Source organism: Nelumbo nucifera, chromosome 1 (genome assembly GCF_055504915.1).
Source record: "Nelumbo nucifera cultivar China Antique chromosome 1, China Antique-T2T, whole genome shotgun sequence".
NCBI classification, from domain to species: Eukaryota; Viridiplantae; Streptophyta; class Magnoliopsida; order Proteales; family Nelumbonaceae; genus Nelumbo; species Nelumbo nucifera.
This window is the reverse complement of record NC_142649.1, coordinates 49,922,864-49,930,724: the sequence shown is the minus strand read 5'-3', so window position 1 is coordinate 49,930,724 and position 7,861 is coordinate 49,922,864. Positions and strand designations below refer to the sequence as shown.

Here is a 7,861-nt window from a genome sequence, read left to right as displayed (position 1 = left end):
CAATTCATGCTAATAATTTTGAAATCAAGCCTACAATCATCCAGATGATTCAGACAAGTATTCAGTTTAGTGGGTTGCCAAGTGATGACCCTAATGCACACATTGTTAACTTCCTACAAATATGTGATACATTTAAACACAATGGAGTTAGTGATGATGCTATTAGGCTTAGATTGTTTCCATTTTCATTGCGTTATAGAGCTAAAGATTGGCTTAACTCACTCCCTGCAGGAAGCATCACCACTTGGAATCATCTAACCCAAAAATTTTTGGCTAAGTATTTCCCACCCACTAAAACAGCAAAACTAATTAATGATATCACTACTTTTGCTCAATTTGAGAGGGAATCATTGTATGAAGCATGGGAACGATTCAAGGAGATGCTTAAGAAGTGTCCTCACCATGGGATACCAACTTGGCATCAAATTCAGACCTTTTATAATGGTATTACCCCCTCTAATTGATCCATTATTGATGCAGCAGCAGGTGGCACAATCATGAGAAAAACACCAGAGGAAGCCTATGACCTAGTGGAGGAGATGGTGTTGAACAACTACCAATGGAGCAATGACCGCACCAATCAGAGGGGAGTACACCACATCGATTCCTTTGCTGCTCTATCTGCTCAACTTGCTAATCTAAATAAAAAATTAGATAGTCTTAATGTTGCAGCAATAAATACATCTAGCATCCCATGTGATTTCTGTGGTAAAATAGGACATACTAATTCTGATTGTCCATTAGGTAGTCCTTTTACTTCACATGAAAATGCTAATTTTATCTCTTATACTGGCAGGTTGAATTTCAACCCCTACTCAAACACATACAACCTAGGGTGGAGGAATCATCCAAACTTTTCATGGAACAACAACCAGCAAAAGGCACCCATGGGGTTCCAACAACAGCCGCCCCCACAAGAAAAAAAGAGTAATTTGGAAGAGATGATTTCTAAATTCATCAATGCTACTGAAGCAAGATTCCAAGAACAAGATAAGAGACTTTTAAGTCATGAAGCATCGATCAAGAACTTAGAAGTTCAAATGGGGCAGATTGTGAATCTGTTGTCAGAAAGAAAAGAGGGACAGCTACCCAGCAACACGGAGAAGAATCCCAGAGAGCAAGTAAACGCCATAGCTTTAAGAAGTGGGAAGACAGTTGGCGAAACCCAGAAGGATGACAAGGAAGCTGATGTGGCCGAGACTGAAGGGAGTACACCTAAACTAAATTTAGATGTTATTAAACTCTCTATCCCCTACCCTGGAAGAATTTTGAAAGCTAACTTGGATAGACAATTTGAGAAATTTTTAGAAGTATTTAGAAAAATACATATTAACCTCCCCCTTCTTGATGTATTGTCACAGATGCCAAAATATGCCGAATTCTTGAAGGAGGTGATGTCGAACAAAAAGAAATGGAAGGACTGTGAGATGGTGAAGTTAAACAAAGAGTGCTCAACCATTCTTCAAAAGAAATTAACCCCAAAGCTTAAGGATCCAGGGAGTTTTTCTATACCTTGCACCGTAGGGAATACTGAATTTGAAAAAGCTTTATGTGATTTAGGTGCTAGTATAAATTTAATGCCTTATTCTATTTTTGAAAAACTTGGACTGCATGAACTAACATCTACAACTATTACCCTGCAACTAGCTGATCAAAGCATTAAATATCTTAGGGAAATAGTAGATGTTTTAGTCAAAGTGGGTAATTTCATCATTCCTGCTGATTTCATTGTGTTGGATATGGAGGAAGATAGGACAATGCCGTTGATTCTAGGGAGACCCTTTATTGCTACGGGTAATGCTTTAATTAATGCGAAAGAAGGTCTACTTACTCTTTAGAATCAATGGTGAAGAAGTGGTGTTTAATGTATTTAAAACCATGAAATGTCCCAACACAATTGAACATGAAATATATGCAATTGATTGCATTGATGTTTGGGCAGCTGAAGTAGATACATCTAAATCAGAAGACACGCTGAAAGTTGCACTTAAAAATAGTCCTAATCAATTGTAACAAATAGAGCAAAAGTTTGTACTAAAATCAGAACTGCAAAATTTGACTTTTGAGCTAGACTCTTTTGAAATTACAACTCATAATGCATCTTTTATTAGTTTACCTCCATCTCACACAAAACTCCTCCCATCTATTGTGCAGGCCCCTATTCAAAGTTTAAACCCATCCATGAAGGATGAGAGGGGGAAACATCGGAAGTTAGAAACCAGGTGGAGTGGACCCTTTGTAGTGGCTAAGGTATTCCCTCGTGGAGCGATTGAACTGCATAATGGTAAGAGAAATACATTCAAGGTAAATGGGCAGCGTTTAAAGCATTATATTGAAGGAGAGCAACCCATCCACCATGGGTCCATTCTCTCCTTGAAACAGCCATGAAAAAAAGGTGAAAGTCAAGCTCACGACTTAAAAGGAGTGCTTGTGGGAGGCAATCCATTGAGTTCAGTTTTTTTTTCATTTATTTTTATTGTTTTAGCTACTTATGATTGTGTTTTTCTCTTAGGAACTTAATTGTGTAGCAGCTGATTTCATATCTCAAGGACCTCAACAAGGCGTTCAAGGAAGTCCCCTTAAATCTTTCTATCTTACGAAAAGTCATATACATTGAGGACAATGTATACCTTAAGTGTGGGGGGATTAAGGGAAATTGATAATTTCTGGATTTACTCTAGCATGCTGCGATCATCACTATTTTAACCTTTCTTTTTGAAACTTCTGCTCCCTAAAAACTTGCTTTTGAATAATTTCAAACTATCATGAATCATGTGCTTAGGTGGAATAGATAGGAAAGGATGCAAGCAAGACTAGCTGAAATTTCGGCTATAGAAGGCATCTCATTGCAACCCCTATTTGATTATTCTAGAACTTGTTTTGCTAGACATGTTGAGACCACGATAATGAGTTCATGGATTGGGTTGACAATGGTGATGATATACATATGAAAAATAAGAGAACTAGTGTGAGACGAAGCATAAAATGCACTCACATCGAAAAAAAATGAGAGGAGTAGTGTGAGATGGAGCATAAAATGCACTCACACCGAGAGAAAAAAAAACTAGTGTGAGATGGAGCATAAAATGCACTCACACCGAAAGCAAAAGAAAATGGTGAGATGGAGCATAAAATGCACTCACACCTAGAACCACAAGCCCCATTTCACCTTTTGATGCATTGAACTCAATATAAGTGGTGGAGATGTGATGCATAAGCAAGCTTTTGGTAATAACATTCCTTGTTTTGACCAAAAAAAAAATTAAGGGCAGTTAGCAGTTTGAATCTGTTAAAGCAATGAATGCTTACTTTAGTCTTAAAATGTTCATGCGATGAAATGCTTGCTCCCCTTGACTGTTGATTCGACTTGGGAGCATGAGGGTTGGTGATTAGATGTTATTCTTTGACAAGTTAAGATGGAGGAAGAAGTGGACAATGGAGGGATTCTAAAATCTGGATTAAGGCATGCGAGAGGACAAGCATCTTTTTTTTTCTCGTTTTGCTTAACTTTTGTCTTGCCCGAGGACAGGCAAAAGTTTAAGTGTGGGGGGATTTGATGCGAAGAAAATCTATCATATTCTTATCTATGAAAATTCAGTCTTTATACACTTAATTTACATTTAAATGGACTCATTACTCTTGTATTTCGGTTCAGGGCATGAAAGAAGGCATCAGGAGAAAAGCAAGGCAAATCGGATGATTTTTTCACAGTTTCGGCACCGATTAGTAATCTGGGCCTAACTCTCGTATCCGAGGTCTGATTGGGCAGATTCAAGACTCATTGGAATGATAAGAGATAAAGCTACAACTTTCATGTTTTAGGCTTTCGCAGATTCGGCCTGCATCAAATTCAAAACTGGGCCCAAAGTTGGGGCAAATTCATAGGAAGGCCCAATTCGTAGTTGAAGCCCAACTGGCAGAAAAGACTTGTAGCAGCCCAATTCGTAGAGGAAGCCTAATACGAATTCAAGAGCAAGAAACTAAGAAGAATCCTACCAGATTTAAATTTGTGATGTAATTCTAAGAAAGTTGAAAATTGAAATCATTAGATAAGAGATAAGATAGGATAGGATAAGATGAGTTTAACCTGGATTATCTATTCTAGAGATAACTCCAAGTGGTTGTAACAGCCCCCCTCCCTAAACTATATCAAGGGTTGGGCGAACTAGCTTTAGGCATCAATCAATAATTGAGTCAATTACTGAAGTCCCTCTAAAGTTAATCAAGAAGATCATCAAGAAACTTCAAGAAGGAGATCAGCAAATCAAGAAAGCTTCAAGAAGGAGGTGGCGGCAAGAAGAAGAAGAGATCTCAGCACCAAGGGCGAATTCATGAGTTCTTTCTTTCCTCTTGTTTGCTTTATTTCCTTTATCATGAACTGATTTGTTTTTAGCTAGGGTTGTGGAAAGTCTAACCATGATAATGAATATATTTTTATCATTATGATTTATCCAATATCGTGATTTTCATATAGTCTATGAATTATTTGCTTAATGTGATTAGGAGTGGCCATATCTTAATTGATTCGGTTTATATGAATGAATCAGGAGAGGAATTTATATATTTGACCACATAATTCATGGGGTGAATTGAATGGTATATAGGGATATATACACATGATTCATCTGAATATAGGAGTTTTTCTTGCACTTAATGCATTTCTATTATTGAGAACTCTAGTCGAGGGATCGAGGGGTTACTTGATAGAAATAGGTTTAATATATCTTGGAAAAGAATATTAAATAAAATTGGGAAAATTTTCAGCTTATGGGAATGACAAATGATCTTGGTTAATCGCATCCATTAATATTCATTAGAATAGTTAGGTGGACCAATGGTCCTAGCGATTTTACTCGTTGCATATTTGGTTATTGATTGCCTTTGCTTTTATTTTCTTTTTCTATTTTTATTTTCAGTAGTTCTTACTCTTAAATCTGAATTTCGATTGTCCAAATAATTAGGGAAGACTGTAGTTCTAATACTTATTTTGTTAAATCCCCGTGGGAACGATATTTTTATACTACTTGATAACTAGTGCACTTGCTAGGGTTATATTCATAGTTATCAGTTTTCCACATTTCCAGAGACATAGTTCATAGTCTCTGTCACTGAGATAGGAGGGAAATCTCAGAGATGTACAAATGGAAATGGAACATAGATTAAAAGCCATATTTGTGTAGATAACATGAATCAAATCGGGTTGTGGACTAATATTTGCTTTGCCTTTTATTAGAAATGGAAAACGGACAATTTGCCAAACTGTTGGACGATAATAAGCTTAAGGACCCAAATTACGCTGACTGGTTTCATAATCTTATGCTGGTTTGACATCCGATAGATTGGACAAAGTTGCTATGAACCCTGATCCGGATCGTCCGAGCGATATGGCTTCTGAAGCCCGTAGGAGGGAATATCAAGAATGGGAAGAAAAAAACTCTCTTGCCTGGTGCTATATCATAGCCTCCTTAGACAATCAAATACAGTGACAATTCGATCAGATTGAAGTGTCCAAGGATATCTTTGATAGTCTAAGGACAATGTATGAAGAAAAGAATCATTCTACTCGTCAAAAGGTTCTAAAGCAGTTTATGACCGCACAAATGTCCAAGAACCAGATAGTTCATGACCATTGTCTTAAGGTGATGGCATATATCAATGAACCGGAGGCTCTTGGATCTGGGCTAGATCATGTCACCAAAGTTGATGCCATCCTGAACTCTTTGCCTTCTTCCTTCAATCAGTTCATAATGAATTACAATATGAACAAGTTAAATGTTAGCCTTCAGTAACTCAGCAATATGTTGCAGAGGGTAGAAGAACTGATAAAAAAGGATGAGCCCCTTGCCATGCTTGTTGAAGGTGGCAAGTCGGGCAAGAAGAAAAGGAAGGTCTTAAGGTACTGGAAGAGGAATTGTCCTCAGTACCTTGAAACCAAGCAACAAGGTAATTTTGAATCCTTTGTCATAGAAACCAATATGTTGGTGACTTCTGCTTCCTGGTGTACCGACTCTGGGGCTTCTATACATGCATGTAACACATTGCAGGGGTTCAGGACAAGCAGAAGACTGAGTGACGGTGAAGTAATTATTTACTTGGGGACTTCTTCAAGCGTTCCATCTACAACCATAGGAACTGTAGAATTGTATTTCAGAGAAAGAATAATTACATTAAAAGATTGTCTTTATGTACCCAATTTGAGAAGAAATTTGATTTTTGTTTCAAAACTGTGTGCGGATGGTTATTCTGTTCTCTTGACAATGGTCTCTATGTTCTTCATCCTTCTCTAGCAACAAATATAACCAAAACTACGTCGGATAATAACCCCAATAAAAGAACCCGTGATACATTTAATCCCACGTGTCTGTGGCATTACCGACTTAGTCACATTAATATAGATCGTATCACAAGGTTGGTAAATAATGGTCCTTTGGATTTTCTAACTGTAGAAGATCTCCCAACCTGTGAACCTTGCCTTCAGGGTAAGATGACGAAACGGTCATTTAACGGTAAGCCTGAAAGATCAACAGGCACGCTTGACCTTATACATACTTGATAAGAATAAAAATTTTCATTTTTTTATCCCTAAATATTCAGTCTTTTATACTTAATTAGTACTTAATTGGACTCATTATGCTTGTATTTCGATTCAGGGCATGAAAGAAAGGTGTCAAGAGAAAAACAAGGCTAATCGGGTAATTTTGCACAGTTTCAGCACTACATAGTAATATGGGCATAGCTCTCCCATCCGGACTCCGATTGAGATGATTCAAGATTCATTGGAAAGATAAGGAAAAACTATACAACTTTCTTGTTTTGAGTTTTGATAGATTCGGACTTAATCAAAGTCAAAATCGGGCCCGAAGTCTGAGAAAATTTGTAGAGAAGCCCAGTTCGCAACAGAAGCCCAATACGAATACAAGAATAAGGAAACTGCAAAGAGTCCTATCTGATTTAATTTTCTAATGTAATTCTAGAAAGATAAAGGAGATTGAGATTACCAGATAAGAGATAGGATAGGATTAGATCTAAACTAATCATTAGGAATTAGGACTTTCTATTTTTGGGAAAGAACTCTAAAAAGGAGTTGGAAACAGCCCCTCCTCCTAAAACTATATAAAGGGGGGGGGGGGGGAGGACTAGCACCAGGCATCAATCAATCTGGGGAGCAATCAAAAGTCCTTCAAGAGAGCTTCAGCTTTCAAGGAAGCAGCCAGCAACCTAGGAGGAGAAGAAGGTGGTGACAAGGAGAAGACAAGCTCATCGATCTCAACTTCAAGGGCGACATCATGAGTTCTTTCTTATACCTTGTTTGTTTAATCTTTTTTATCATGAACTAGTTTATTTATAGCTGGGGCTATGAAAAGCCTAACCATAACCATGGATTGATTTTTATTTAATTCAACCAAGTTGTTTTTATTTTTATATTGTCTATGAGTTATTATGCGTAATGCAATTAGGAGCTTGGCCACCTCTTAGTTGATTTGGTTTATGTGAATGAACCGGGAGGGGAATTCATATAATAGACTAAATAACTCATAGTGTGAATTGAACCGGGAGGGGAACTCATATGATACAGGTTTTTCATAGAACTTAATGCACTTTCTATCTCGAGAACTCTAATCGAGGAATCGAAGGGTTACTCGACTCTATAGAGATAAATCGAAGAGGATAATAGGATTATCTCAATCTACTTATATTGACAAAATAGTCAAAAGATACAGTATGGAGAACTCCAAGAAAGGAAATGTTCCTTTTCGACATGGAGTCACTCTCTCCAAAGGTATGTCTCCTAAGACACCTAAAAAGATTGAGGGCATGAAGGAAATTCCCTATGCCTCCGCCATAGGAAGCATCATGTATG

General features: G+C 37.5%; 1 non-coding gene across 1 annotated transcript; it reads right to left on the bottom strand.

The window, feature by feature from the left end:
• Positions 1-302: 302 nt before the first annotated feature.
• On the bottom strand, positions 303-409 carry LOC148803240 (small nucleolar RNA R71). Its single transcript, XR_016081549.1, has one exon. It is a non-coding gene; the product is annotated as a small nucleolar RNA R71 (small nucleolar RNA).
• Between the last annotated feature and the right edge of the window lie 7,452 nt (positions 410-7,861).